Here is a 14,116-nt window from a genome sequence, read left to right as displayed (position 1 = left end):
ACAGATGTGAAGGTTAGTAGAACTGCAATGGATTTGTGTACTTGAATCTACCAAAAGCCTTTGATGGATTACCATGCAGGAAACTATTGGAGAAGATTAAGGTTTGTATAAGTGTGTATAAAATTGAAATAAAAAGCTAACTTGAAGTAAACTAAGGCCAGATTCACTGAGTGGAAGGAAATGGGAAGATGAATCTTATAGTGTTCAGTGTTGGGGTGGATTCTGTGCAAAATGTACATCAAATGATTTAACACAAAACTGTTCAAAATTACAGGCAATATTAAAATGGTTATAATTCATTCCAAACCATTAAGGAAAATTAGGTAATTAACAATTGGGAATAAAAATAATATTTTGAATGGGAAGAGAAGGGTTTCAGAAGACAAAAAGGGGTACAAATCCATCAGACCATAAATAAAGTGGAGTACAGAACAGTGAAATTTAACCAAAGAATAAATTTAAACAAGAACTCAGTAAGACCAAAGTCGGAGTGATGTGTGTACTTTTGATCTCATAATGCATTGGCTATTGAAGCACAATAAAAGACATAGCACAGATATCTGATGTTTTGAGGATATTTATTTAGACATTCAGCATGGTAATAGGCCATTTCACCCCAGAAGCCAATGCCACCCATGTACACCCAATTGGCCTACAATCTGCAGTATGTTCTGAAGGGTGGGAGGAAACCAAAGCCACCAGGAAAAACCCACATAGACTGGGGGATAATGTACCAACTCCTTACAGACAGTGCAGGATTCAAATCCAGGTCCCAATCACTGGCACTGCTACATTAACCATGTGTTAAACTCTTGAACGGTCATGGCTGTTTTTATAAAACCAACGACATTCTAAATGTTTTCAATGGGTATTTAAGATGATGAAAAGAATGAACGAGAAGGATTTAAAAATAAGATTTTGTATTTCTGTATCATCCTTAATGTGGTTATAAATTCAAGAAGCTTCACAGGAACAATATCAAAACATAATTTTATGTCACTCACCTCCTTAACGCACTCTACCTTATTAGTTAAGGTGCCCAAGGGAGGTTGGTTCTAAGAAGCATAATTAAACAAGGAAGTTTAGGTAGGACCTTGTGTCTGAAGGCACATCTGTCACCGATACAGTGGAGCAACATCAGGGTCAGAAGCCAGAAGCAAAGTAATGTGGAGATGTCTCAGATTTGTAGGATGACACCAACTGTGAGGAGCAAGGCTATAAAGGGATCTGAAAACAAGAATTGCATATTTTAAATTAAAACTTTGGTGAAGAGAATCTAATATAGATTAGTGAACATATGTGGATCAGTAAGCATAAAGGTGAAGTAGAAAAGGTTATGCTTTAGGATACAATGGCAAATGTAGGTTAGTGGATATAATAGGCATGATAGCCTGAGGAACATTGGAAAAGTTGTTGTATTCAGAAATAACAATGAATAAGAGCTTTAGCAGCAAATATCTCATGTTGGGGTGGAGGCAAGCTGATATTTCAGAGGTAGAATAAAAAATCTTGGTGTTGGAGGAGGTATACGATACAAGATTAAAGAAAATAAGATATCTTAAGACAGTCGAAAGCACTACGAGAATTAGTTAAAGGGACAGATACAATCTTAGTAATTAAAAATACAGCAGACAATTGGCAGAAGAAAAAGAGCAAGGTCGGCACAATTTAACAGAATCTTTTATTATGTGGAGGATTTTGAATGATAAAGAGGAATGCTACCATAGTGGACAACACAAATATTATGAATGTTGAACCTTCAGAAGAAATTGAGCAGAAGTATATTCTTTGATATTATGGAATTGAGCTCACATCTTAAAAGTAATGACTGTTTCTTTCAACTGCATCAGCTGTTCTTGCCATTCGAGTTCACAAATCCAAACTCTTTCCTCTAGGAAGAGTTTAACATCCTCGATTTTTGTCAGCATCTGCATGGTTCTTGAGAGTGTCACTTTCAGTTCTCCTGCCAAACCCTGGAACTGGAAAACATTGAATAATGTAAATAGGGATAACATTTTACAGTACAACTCAAGACTTGAGAACATTATCTGGACTGATGCCATAGTGCAGTATTAAGGGTGTGCTGCATTGTCAGATGTGGTCCTTCCATGTGAAACCTTGTCTAGGTTCCAAAATAGTACATAAAAGACAACATGGAACTTGTTTGAAAATTGTACCTGGTGTCTTGTCAAATAATATCAAAAAGACAAATTGTCACATTACCAGTTAGGGCTATGTATAAATTGACTGGTACATTTCTTGTGTCACACTTCAAGTAGTTCATTGGCTGTAAAGAGCTATCATGGCTATGTCAGGGAAGATGTTTAATAAATGCACCTCTTTTTTTAGGTGATTGTTTAATTGTAAACTAACATCAAAAATATGCAGGTGGTGAAAATCTGAAATAAAAATAGAAAAACTTGGAAAACCTGTCAGATCAGGCAGCTTCTGTGGTGAGAGAAAAGGTTAATGTTTCAGGTTCAGTACCTTCAATTATTGCTTTCCAAATACAGATAATTAACATAGTGAACATTCCAGCATATCTGACACTGCATACATCACATGTATGTCTGTATGCCATTCTACATAAATGTAAGTGTGGTAGTATATTATTACACCACTAGGTCACCAGGTGGCTCACCTGGTGACCTTGCATATATAAACCAGTGGAGACCCATTCCCCTTCATTCTGGCCTAGGCTTTCACAGAGGCAAGACCTCAAGACCTAGCTGTATATATTAGCTTATTAAAACTAGCGTTTTACCTGCACTCTGCTTCATGTGATTTGATGCCAGTCGCCATCAGTCTTGTCTGGTTCCTAACCTTCACAATCTCATTCACTCATCATCCTGCACTAGCTTAATTACATTGATTTCTGGTTTAAACATCTTATCCATGTTTTCAAATTCCTCCATGGCCTTGCCATCCCTATCCATGGAAAACTCTGATACCCCAGTGGTCTTCCAGATTTTAACTGTTCCACTTCTCACAACGTTGCTTTTAGCTGCTTTAGCCCCAAATTCTAAAATTCTAAACCTTGCTGTTCCCTACAAATTTCAATAGGAAACTCTAAAAGCCATTTCTTTGTCCAAGCTTTTGATCAGTTGTCAATGTTTACATTCACTGAGAAATACAGAACTGGAACAGACTTTTTGGCCAATTGAGGTCATGTCAATCATCAACCACACATTTACACTAATCCTACATTAATCCCGTTTTATTCTCTCCACAATGTCATCAATTTCCCACCTCCACCACCCCCCCCCCCTTCACCCCTGCCTGATTCTACCTTTCATCCACAAACTAGGGGTAATTTGCATCGTCTATTTATTCCAGTATCTTTGGGGTGTGGGAGGAAACTGGAGCACTCTGAAGAACTATATATGGTCACAGGGAAGCATGCTAACTCCACCCATATTATACCTGGTCTCTGGCACTGTGAGGCAGCAGTTCTACTTTATTTGATAGTGGTTCTGTGAAGTGATTTGGGATATTTTATGATCTAGAAAACATCATATGAACACAAGCTGTGTTGTGGTTAGAACATAGAACATTATAGAACAGTACAGGCCCTTTAGCCCTTGATGTTGCACCAACCTATCTAAACCAATTCCAAAACAATCTACCACACATCCATAACCCTCTATTTTTCTTACATCCATGTACCTATCTATGTCTTTTGACTATCCCTGTTGTACTACTACCACCAGCAATGGATTCCAGCCATCCACCACTCACTGCGTTTAAAAAAAAACTTACCTCTGACATCCCTCTAAACTTTCCTCCACTCATGTTAAACAGATGTCCTCTAGTATTTCCTCATCACCCCAGGAAAAATGTGTTGGCTGTTCACCTAAGTCCCTCATAATTTTATATATAAATCACTTTGAAATGAAGAACAAATCATTTTAAACTTAACAGTTACATGTTGGACAAACAAAAAAATTGCTGGTAGAACTCAGCAAGTCAGACATGGGTAGAAATGATCAGAAAACATTTCAGATCGGGACTTTTATCAAGACTAAGGTAGAAAGGGGGAAATATTATAGATATAAAGAGGGGAAACCTGGAGGAGGAGAGACAAGTGGAAGAAGAGACCACTAGGAAGGTCAAGAAGTAATGAAAACAGTGGAAGCAATTGAGATGGGGGTTACTTAAAGTTTGAAAAATTAATGTTCATGCCATTATGTTTAAGGCTGTCCAAGAGGAGTATGGTGTGTTTTTCCTCAAGTTTACATTTGGCCTCACGCTGACAATGGATAAAGCTGAGGACAGACCTATTGTAGAAATAGCTGTGGGAGTTGAAATGGATGGCTAAAGGAAGATCAAGGTTAGACCCACAAACAGAGTGAAAGCATTCAGTAAACCAGTCGTGCAATCTGCATTTGGTCTCACTGATGTAGATGAGGCCACACCAAGTACTGTGAATGAGTAGATCAGGTTGAATGATGTGCAGGTAAAGCTCTGCCTCACCTGAGAGGTTTGTTTGTAGCCATGGGTGGAGGTGAGGGAGGAGATGTAGGAACTAGTTTGAAAAGGAAGAGTGGATTCAGGAGTCTTGGAGAGATTTATCTCTGTGAAAATTTGATAGGGGTGCAAAGGGTAGTGGGGCTCTGCTGATGGTGGTAGAAGTAGTTTTGGCAAATAATGTATCAGATGTGGAGGCGAATTGGGGAGGTGAGGGGGGAAGTCTGGACTAGAGTGATTCTATCATTATTCTGTCTGGGGTGATGAGGGGTAAGGGTAGAGATATAAGAAAAAGAGAAGGTGCAGTTATTGCCATTATTCATGACAGTTTAAGGGGATCCATTTTTATTAAAGAAAGAGGACATTTCAGTTATCCTAGAGTGGAACAGATGTGGTGGAGATGGAGGATTTGGGAGAATGTGATTACACATGATAGGGTGAGAAAATGTATAATCCAGGTAGCTGTGAGAGTCCATGGGTTTCTGCTGTGAGGCTCAAGGATTTGTTGCATGTTGGAGATCATTTAGCCAGAATGAGAGAGTCACAGAAATTTATTATATTGACCTATTTAATAATTGATTCTTGTAGATCTGTATAATTGGAACAAAAATAGTTTTTTTTTAATATTTCTTAAATCATATGATTGCAATATAATAAAAGAAATTGTTTGTATTTGTTGAGGTGAAACCACTATTGTATGTATTTGCCAAATGTAAATGTCTTGACCTTTCCTGGTTGTCCCTGCTCTCACTGGCTGGCTCATGACTCCTCCCCCTTTCTTCCCCATAAAGGCTGTCATGCCATAAGCCTGCGCTCAATTCGAGTCTGGGTCTGTGAGCAACTAACACAGGGATGCTGTCCATAAATAAAAACCTTGAGTCTCATCAACTTCAGTCTTTGTGTAATTGATGTTTCATTTGTACAATGTCTTTCCTAAAATTAGAAACAATAATACCACATGGACAATGGCTTGAAGTTGACGTCCACTTTCAGTGGTGTCCCTGCAACGCAAATTCATTGTTTTCCTATCTGCATTGTTACATGGAGGGAAAGTGCTGTGGAGATTGAGGCCACTGATGGGATTTTGTAAGTCAGGATGCCTGGGCTGCATTTGGAATTGGGGTGAGTGGGAGATTTTTGGAGCAGAGGGGGTGGGGCATGAAGGAGGGCAAGATGTAATATTTACCTGCGGGGGCCTAGCTCAGAATATCCAATGCCAATTGAACTTCCTCTGCCGCGCTTAATAGGAATGTTGCACAGAGGTTGGATGAGGAAACTGCACCAGATGTGCAAGGAGGATTGATGACTGGAAGCGACAAGTCAAATTTTGTAAATGGGAGAATTTGACTAGGAAATTGATGTAAGCATGTTACACTCAGGAAAAAAAAAAGAATCATATCCCTACCACTTAAAATAACTCCACTGTGAATTTCAAAGCTATCAGATTTTCTAAACTAAGAAGTAATGGAGCATAGAATATAAAACAAAGAAGAGTACAGCACAAGAGCAGACACTTCAGTCAACAATGTCTGTGCTGACCATAATGGCAATTTAAAGTAATCCCATTTGCCAGCATGCGTTCTATATCTCTCCATTCCCTGCCTGTTCATGTACTTGTCTAACTGCCTCTTTAATGTGGCTGCTTTCATCACTTCCCCTGGCAGCGTGTTCCAGACACTATTTACTATTTTCCTTACAAACTGGATAACATAACAATGTTGTACCAGAACCTTCATTTAACTGATCTATATGTATCTATGGACTTTCTGTGTCCTTAACACAATTCACTTTTCCATTCAATTTAGTGTCATCAGCAAAATTAGATACCCTAAGTCCCCTCTGTTACAAGCCCACAGGACCCCAAAACCCAGCAGCAAAAGACATTCACCAAGATAAGTGGTCTTTAAAACAAAAGTTATTTTTAATCAACTTTAAACATGAAAATAGAATCAAGCTTTAACTTAAGTCTATACTTAACTAACCCAAATTAATCCCCTTCTAACTCTAAGCACACGTGTGTGTAATGTGTGTGTAAATTTAAGAAAAGTTCTTTGGTTCACAGTTCAATCTCACTTCTTCCAAGTTCTCTGGTTGCAGGCAATTCTTATACTGTGCACAGAATTTAACATGTATAAAGTTCACCAGGCTTTGGTGTTGCAAAGGTAAATGTTTACCACTCAGGGAGGTTCTTGTAGGGTTTGCAGAGAGAGATGTGTTGTTCCAGGATTTCCACAACTGAGGTACCACCACTAGTCACCTCAAAGTCTTGTTGATGAAACTTGCTCCATCAGGATTTTCCAGATGGTAACCTCTTTCTTTCAGGTCACGACAGAGCTCCTTCTGTTCCTCTTATTCCAAGAGAAACATCAGACAGATAGCACTTTCAGTCATTCATTGCCTTTGGAACTTTTCATCAGTTTCAACCAGCTCTTCCTGGCTTGCACTGTTCAGCTGCTTTTCAGTGACACATACACAGGCTGAGAGGGCTTCTCCTCCCTCTCCAACTGAGACTGCCAGCAAACCCATGTGACCCACTCACTTGCAAAACCCCCATCTTCTTCAGCAAACAACAGGAGTTCTTTCTTCTGCTCAAGCTGTTGTTAGATAAGCAAAACCCAGGTGTGACCTTCCTGTAAGCACCCTGCAGAAAGGTACTTGTAGCTATCCTGGCACCAGTTCATAACAATGGTCATTCATTTTATGACGTCAGTTCAATTAACATCTACTTGTGAAAGGTGCTTACATTCTCCAGAGATCTTCAGTATTTCTTGTCTTTCAAATAAGATCTGTTTTAAAATGTGTGTATGTATGTAACCTACTCTAAATCTTACAAAATTCTTCAAATATTTATAATCCATTACACCTCCTCCAAGTCATTTTAGTATATTATGAACAGTTATGGGCCCAGCACCAATCCCTGCAGCACCCCAATAACTACTGATTGCAACCAAACAAATATCTTTATCCAAAAGAAAGTAAAACACAAAAATCTGCAGACCCTGTGATTGAAGTACAAACACAATGCTGGAGAAACTCAGCGGATCCATGATTCGGGCTTGAGCCCTTCACCAAGGTACGGTGAAACTTAATATCAAGGTATACCAAGGTGTTACAATGTGCCATATTTAATCTCCACAAAAAACAACAGTACCACCCTTATCACAGGTTCAGGGCTGACTCCAGTGGAGGAAAGTACTGCAAATTGCAAGATTATATGGCAAACTGTACAGAAGACACTACACAAGCTTCAGCAACATTATGTAAGCTGCACAATGAAGACCTAAGGTATGTTTACAAAATTACAATGAAAGAACATGTACCTGTGAAATCTGTAAGGCTACATCTGTCTCCTTGATGCCTTTGATCTCTTATGAAATAAATACAAATAAATTAAGTTTTGGAGTGTTTCATTCTGTTAAAGAATCAGGATCCAAACATAACAGATTTAAGATAATAATCAAAAAACACAGAGGACTGCAGGTTCTTCTGATCTGGAATGCACTGTTTATTAGAATGGTGGAAGCAGACTGAATGGCAGATATGAAAGGGTAATTGCAACATAGGTAGCGGAATTGGAAAGTTTTCCAGGACAAGCAGCGAAGCTATTCTTCACACTCTTATCCAATCTGGTGAAGTAGACACTTCGACATACTTCATCAATTCTTCTGGTTTGGCTCTACAATCTTAACTCAAGTATCAATCTTTAAATAGTAACTTTAGGACATTTTCTACTGAAATTTAGATGGAGAAATTGGCACGACTGAAGTTCAATGATAAGACCATAAGTCGTTGCAACTGTCCTGTTCATTGTTGCCATGCATAAGACTATCTTCAAAACTGACTCAGGAAATAGTCATTGAATACAGCTAAAGTCAAGGAAGGTTCAAATGGAGAAGCCATGGTTCATGGGCATTCTTTTTCTTGTGACTGATTAAAAAACATTTCATTCCTCTACAGATGGTGATCATACCTTGGTCCAAGCTCAGGAATGTTCACACTAAGTCTCTCTTTTCTTTATTTATTCTTTTCCTTTATTTATTTATTTCTTTTATAGTAGACACTATGTAAACACTACTTCTTTTACTGCATTGTCATTGGTCTTATTATATCTTTTTTTGAATATTTTATTTATATTTTCACACTCGCTTGTACAGCCATATACACTGTCACACTAATAGCAGTTCAGATTTTTGTGACTATATATATGACTATATATACAAGCCCTTGTCTCTACCAATCCCCATCTCCCCACACATAAATCAAGACGACTCACTCAAACTTCAACCAACAACAAAACTAACACCTGGAAAATAAAAAATAAGGGACAGGGATTGACACAGCTCAGTGGGTGGCCTCTGGGCTGATATTCATTCCTGACTTTCCTTGATCAGGATCAGTGTGAGGGAGAGGAAGCCGCAGCAAGGAGCAGAGAAACCAATCACCGCCAAGCACCTATATAGTGCATGTCTGGCTGCCATTTCCTATGAAAGGTACTGTATTTGTTTCTCAGGTTATAAGTTATTTTCTCCAGGGGAATGCAGCTCTGCATTTCCTTGTTCCATCATTCGATACTAAGACTAGTCAGACTTCTAAGTCACCACAATGCACTTCCTGGTCATTGCCAATGTGATGAACACAAATTGGATTTGAAATTTGGACAGCTTCATTCTAAGCCTTATGTCCATTATATTTCCCAGCAGGAACAACTCCAGGTCCTGTGGGAATCGCTTGCCTAGAATTTTCTCCAGGACTTGGCCTAGATCTACCCAAAAGGGCCTCACCTTGGTATAGGACCAGGTTGTGTGCACAAACGTCCCAGTCACAACCCACATCTGAAGCATTGGTGTGAGAGTGATGATGTTGACCTGTTTATTTTCTGCTGTGTTAGATACAGCTGTTGCAAAAAGTTATACTGGACCAGCCAATACCTTGCATTGATGACCGTGGTCATGCTTTCCCAGCACAAGTCAGACCAGCATCTCTCATTAATTGCAATGCCCAAGTCAGACTCCCATCTTTCTCTCTACCTATGAAGGCCCTGTTTGGGAGCAGGCAATACATTGCCGAAATAAATTTCTTACCACTCTCCCTTCTAATCAAGGCCTCTATGTTACTGCATCAAGGTAGGGTCATACTTGGACCCAATATGACCCATAGAAAATAACTTGTTTGAAGATAGCAGTGGAATGTCTTATTTTTTAGCTGTTCAAATGACATTAATTGCCCCTGCTCGTAACAGTCCTCTATGCACCTGATGCCATTATAGCACCAGATGTCCAGGAACTTGTTACCTTCCGTTAATGGTATTAATTTATAAGGAGTCTGTGGTGGTACACCACTGGCCTACTCCAGGGGGAAACCTCTGTACCTGCAGAAGAGCATGGGGACAAGACAACACCTGGCCGGCTGTCAATCAGGTAACCTGAATAGACCAAGCCCCACCCAGTAAGGTGTCAATCACCCTTTGGGATATAAGCCTGAGCCGGCCCTTCGAAGACACTCTCAGAGTTTCTAAGCTTGGACCAAGGCATGTCTCACAGCTGGCTCTGTGTAAGCTTATGTCAAATAAAACCTGTTGTACAGTCTTTTGGTTTTGTGTGTTTGCTTCTGACCGACAGTGCACCACAGAGTCAGGGTGTTTTTGGTGACAGCTCCACTTTAGCATTCAGATACTGGTTAATTTTGGTCCAGATACTAATTACTTGTTTTAGTATGAAGCTGCCCTTCTTCCCTAACAGTAATTTGGCATCCCATTTGTAAATGAAATTCTCTGCTATCTTCTCATCCACCAAGTGCAGATCAATTTGTGCCCAGGATGGTACACCTCCTCCCTGAAAGAGAGAGGCGATGTATCTTGATTGAGCTCCCCAATAATATTTTTTGAAGTCTGGCATTCTCAATCCGCCTAGTCTATAGTCCCATGTTAATTTTTCAATAGAGACCCTTGCCACCTTACCACTCCAGAGAAACCTTCTAACCTTATGTGGCAGCTGTTTAAAGAAACCCCAGGGCAACAGCACAGGCAATGTTTGATAAAGATACTGGAATCTTGGCAACACATTCATTTTGAAGCAGTTAACCTCAACAGTCTGCCAATATTGTCCGCTACTTGTCTCTCCTGCACAAAGTCTGCCTGGTCTTTGATTATCAATTTTGGAAAATGCAATGCCAATCTGTTTGCCAGGGCTTTGGCTAGGATCTTGTAATCAGAATTCAGCATGGAAACTGGCCTATAAGAAGAGGCCATGAGTGGACCTTTACCCTACTTCAAAATCATCATAACAATTGCCATTGTGAAAGATTCCGGGAGGCTCCATGTTTCCCCAGCTTGGTCTATCACCTCCATATACAGAAGCATTAATAAGTCCTTAAATTCTCGATAGAACTCAGGCGGGAATCTGTCCTCCCCCAGAGACTTGCCTGCTTGTAGTGGACTCAATGCTTTACCCAGCTCTTCCTCTGTAAAAGGAAGATCTAATCCCGCCTGTTCCTCTGGATTCAGATGTGGGAGATCTAATCTGGCCAGAAACACGTACATTTGATTGGGATCCCCAGGCAATTCAGATTTATACAATCCTTCATAGAATTCCCTGAAGGTCTCATTAATTTCCTTTGGTTTATACGAGACCTGGCCATTCCCCGTTTGTATTGCATTAATTGTTCTAGAGGCTTGTTCTGCCCTCAACTGCCAAGTGAGGACCTTGTGAGCTCTCTCCCCCAACTCATTATACTTGTCTCTCAACTACATAATAGCCTTCTCCATACTATACGTCTGAAACGTATTATTTCCAATTCCTTATTTGTGAGAGCTCTGATTCCTGAAAATCATTCTCTAATTGGGTAATAACCTTTTCCAATTCCTCCACTTCCCTCATATAATTATTCTTGACTGTTTTTGTATACCCAGTTATCTGCCCCCTCAAGTACGCCTTAAGGGTGTCCCACAGAAGAAATTTATCTGGAGTAGAGAGGCAGCTGTCCTCACAGAACATGGCTATTTGTGTTCTTATAAAACTACAAAACACCAGCTTTTTCAACAGCAAAGTGTTAACACCTGTATGCTGTGCCTTGCTTATCTGGCATGCCTATAGTCAAAACTAAGGTGGAATGGTTTGAGAGAAGCTCGACTTCCATGATTCTACCTTCCAATTGAGATGAAGCCATAAAAAAATTTATTCTAGAGTAGGAGTCATGTTACTTTGAGTAAAATGAGTAGTCCCTCTTTCTTGGATTCTTTCTCTGCCACACATCTATCAAATTCAGCTCCTTCATTCAGCTCCTTCATGTAGTAAATGGTGGCTTTCACCGCCCTGGTCCTAGTTATCCATTTTGTGGATTTATCTAGCACAGGATCCAGACATAGATTAAAGTTTCCCCCATTAAAATATTTTTGTTTCTCTCCACCAATCATAGGGACATGTCCTGTATAAATTTTTCATCATCATAGTTGGGGGCATACACATTCATTAGGGTCCAGGATTCTGAATATATCTGACAGTGCGCCGTAATTAATTTTCCCATTTTGTCTGTAATCACCTTCTGCACCTGCACGGGAACACTCTTCCCCACTAGAATTGCCACTCTCCTTCCCTTTGAGCCAAATGAGGAGAAAATAACCTGACCCACCCACCCCCCTTTTTAGCTTTTGATGTTCCCACTTAGTTAAATGCATCTCTTGAAGGAAGGCCAGATCTATCCCCATTTTTAAATGTGTGCCAAGACCTTTTTCTGCTTCACCAGACCATTTGAGTAATTGACATTAAAAGTAGCAAACTTTACATTCTTAGCCATTATCCCCAGGTTCCTCCCCTAAATGCTTCCCCTCCTCCACCACCACCTCCCCCTGCATGCCCAATCTCTTATCATCCATCCGACCCGTGACAAACCCTGGAAAAGAAAGAGAAACACCACACACCCATTCGCTCACAACACTTCACTAGTAAAGAACAAATACAGTAACAAGGACGAAAATAAAAATTAAGGGAACCAGCCAAAAAAAAGTAAAGATAAACATACATACCCTCTGTATCCATACACTCATTCAATCCCCAATTACCCTTCCACAGCAACCCCTTCTTCTTATCATATCCAACCCCTCCTTGGTCAGCGACAATCTCTCATCTGTCACCACCCAACAATAGGTTGTGCAGTTTGCACCTTTCATCTCCTCCCTTCAACTCCCACACTCTCAAGCAAAAAAATATTATAGTCATAACGTTTACTTCCATTTGTCTTCTTTTCTCATGCTGTCTTTTCATTTAAACACCCGAGAATTTCACAATTCACAGTGAGTCCATATATTTCTGTGGATTAGTTGTTTTTTTCTGTTTGGGCTCTTTTTACCCTCAAGTGTGGGTAAATCCTAAGCCATTTGCATTGTCCTCTCAGGATCTGTAATGAATTTCCTCCCACCTCCCTGGCAAAACCACTTTCAGAGTGGCCGGGTACCTCAGAACAGACTCATGGCCTTTCTATTTAATTGTCCTTTTTGCTGGCTCCAGTGCCTTCCTTTAAGAGCACTGCACTGATATCGGGGTAGAAAAAGATCTTGTGCCCATTTATCTCCATGGGACCCCCTCTCGGTTTCGCCCCAATTGCTGCTGCCCTCAGAATCTCCTCCCTGTCCTGGTAACATAATAATTTTACCAAGACAGAGCGTGGTCTCTGTCCAGGTCCCAGTTTCGGGAGAAGGGACTGTGCGCCTTTTCTACCACCACCCTCTCTCCTAGCACACCTTCGCCCAGCACCTTGGGGATCCATGTTTGAAAAAAGCTTATAGGGTTCTGACCCTCGGCCCCCTCCTTCAACCCCACTGTTTTGATGTTATTTCTTCCAGGGAATCTAGCAATCCTTTTCTTTCATTAAAGAGTCAGTTTTCCTCCCCATGCTATTAATAGTGTCCTCTGTTATCCCCACTCTCTCCTCCACTTTTGATACCCTTCCTATTAATCCTGTGAGGGCCCTCTTTACCTTATCCAAATTTTTACCCATATCCTCAGCCCTTTTATGCTTGGCCAAGGATAGCCTGCTCTCCATGAGAGTGCCTGCATAACATCACATGAGCCTCCCTGTGTGTTTTGCCTCACTGATGCTCTTTGCAGACTCCCCTCTCCAGGGTCATTGCTACCCAGGGCTCACCCACAGTCCCCAACCTCCTCACCATAACTTCTGCTGCTGCTATCTCCAGAAGATCCAGCACTGGACCCTCCACTCCAGCTCCTGCTTGCAGCTACCCTGCGGCTGTATCTACTGCCAGAACTTCTTCACGTCAGGCCCGACACCTCCCGAGTTGCCACTCCCCTTGGCTTGGCGTTAGACCTGCCATCAGGACCCAGGTGCTGCTTCCTTCAGGGTCAGGTCCAGTAGCGGCACCCCAACTGCTTTATGTGCCAACTCATGCTCTTATCCATGGCACGCTGCTCATCCGTGCTATAGTCTTTGCGCCTGCCAGGACTGCCGCTCTGATCCCAACGTGCCAGGACTCATACAAGTGCCGTTCTTCTCAAGGTTGGGTTTGGTAATAGTCTCCCCTGACTTCTTTACGTGCCAACTCGTGCCCCCCTCCACAGCGCTCTGCTCCCAAACCAGTGGTCTTCACACTCACCCGAACTCCCACTCCATTCTCGTGCTCCACTGGCTGCTCGCTTCA

The 14,116-nt window shown here is 41.0% G+C and overlaps 1 protein-coding gene across 1 annotated transcript in view; it reads right to left on the bottom strand.

Annotated features, from left to right (window-relative positions):
- The window catches only part of morn2 (MORN repeat containing 2), a 137,133-nt gene that overhangs the window by 66,503 nt on the left and 56,514 nt on the right, over nt 1-14,116 (bottom strand). The window contains exons 5-7 of the transcript XR_011355883.1: nt 7,788-7,834; nt 1,813-1,979; nt 1,005-1,227 (exon numbers count right to left, since the gene is read on the bottom strand). The gene's annotated coding sequence lies outside the window, so the exon portion shown is untranslated. The remainder of the gene's footprint in view (nt 1-1,004; nt 1,228-1,812; nt 1,980-7,787; nt 7,835-14,116) is intronic.

Source organism: Narcine bancroftii, chromosome 4, assembly GCF_036971445.1.
Source record: "Narcine bancroftii isolate sNarBan1 chromosome 4, sNarBan1.hap1, whole genome shotgun sequence".
Classification (NCBI taxonomy): Eukaryota; Metazoa; Chordata; class Chondrichthyes; order Torpediniformes; family Narcinidae; genus Narcine; species Narcine bancroftii.
Note: the sequence above shows the minus strand (reverse complement) of the source record. Positions and strands in the feature narration are given on the sequence as shown.